Source organism: Arachis hypogaea, chromosome 15, assembly GCF_003086295.3.
Source record: "Arachis hypogaea cultivar Tifrunner chromosome 15, arahy.Tifrunner.gnm2.J5K5, whole genome shotgun sequence".
NCBI classification, from domain to species: Eukaryota; Viridiplantae; Streptophyta; class Magnoliopsida; order Fabales; family Fabaceae; genus Arachis; species Arachis hypogaea.
Genome location: NC_092050.1, coordinates 101,814,670 through 101,815,895, shown reverse-complemented (window position 1 = coordinate 101,815,895; position 1,226 = coordinate 101,814,670). Strand labels below are relative to the sequence as shown.

The 1,226-nt window shown below is 42.1% G+C and overlaps 1 non-coding gene across 1 annotated transcript; it reads right to left on the bottom strand.

Annotated features, from left to right (window-relative positions):
* Positions 1-263: 263 nt before the first annotated feature.
* LOC112753830 (small nucleolar RNA R71) lies at positions 264-371 on the bottom strand. Its single transcript, XR_003178195.1, has one exon. It is a non-coding gene; the product is annotated as a small nucleolar RNA R71 (small nucleolar RNA).
* Positions 372-1,226: the final 855 nt, after the last annotated feature.

Below are 1,226 nucleotides of genomic sequence, written 5' to 3'. Positions count from 1 at the left end.
TTTCTCTAATGCAACAGAATTGCACGTTTCATGGACTTCCATTGGAAGATCCTCATCAGTTCTTAGCCGAGTTCTTGCAAATCTGTGACACTGTCAAGACCAATGGGGTTGACCCTGAAGTCTACAGACTTATGCTCTTTCCTTTTGCTGTAAGAGACAGAGTTAGAACATGGTTGGATTCACAACCTAAGGAAAGCCTGAACTCTTGGGAAAAGCTAGTCAATGCCTTCTTGGCAAAGTTCTTTCCACCTCAAAAATTGAATAAGCTTAGAGTGGAAGTCCAAACCTTTAGACAGAAGGATGGTGAATCCCTCTATGAAGCTTGGGAAAGATACAAGCAATTGATCAGAAGGTGCCCTTCTGACATGCTTTCAGAATGGAGCATCATAGGAATCTTCTATGATGGTCTGTCTGAACTCCAAGATATCATTGGATAGCTCTGCTGGAGGATCTCTTCATCTGAAGAAGACGCCTGCAGAAGCTCAGGAACTAATTGAAATGGTTGCAAATAACCAATTCATGTACACCTCTGAAAGGAATCCTGTGAATAATGGGTCAACTCAGAAGAAAGGAGTTCTTGAGATTGATACTCTGAATGCCATATTGGCTCAGAATAAAATATTGACCCAACAAGTTAATATGATTTCTCAGAGTCTGTCTGAAATGCAAGCAGCAACATGCAATACTAAGGAAGCTTCCTCTGAAGAAGAAGCTTATGATCCTGAGAACCCAGCAATGGAAGAGGTGAATTACATGGGAGAACCCTATAAAAACACCTATAATCCTTCATGGAGAAATCATCCAAATCTCTCATGGAAGGATCAACAGAGACCTCAACAAGGTTTCAACAACAACAATGGTAGAAGAAACAGGTTTAGCAATAGCAAGCCTTTTCCATCATCTTCTCAGCAACAGACAGAGAATTCTAAGCAAAGCCACTCTGACTTAGCAACCATTGTCTCTGATATGATCAAAACCACTCAAAGTTTCATGACTGAAACAAGGTCCTCCATTAGAAATTTGGAGGCACAATTGGGTCAGCTGAGTAAGAAAATCACTGAACTCCCTCCTAGCACTCTCCCAAGCAATACAGAAGAGAATCCAAAAAGAGAGTGCAAGGTCATAACCACATCTCACATGGCCGAACATGGAGAGGAGGAAGAGGCAGTGATTTCCACTGAGGAAGACCTCAATGGACGCCCACTGACCTCCATGGAGTTCCCTAA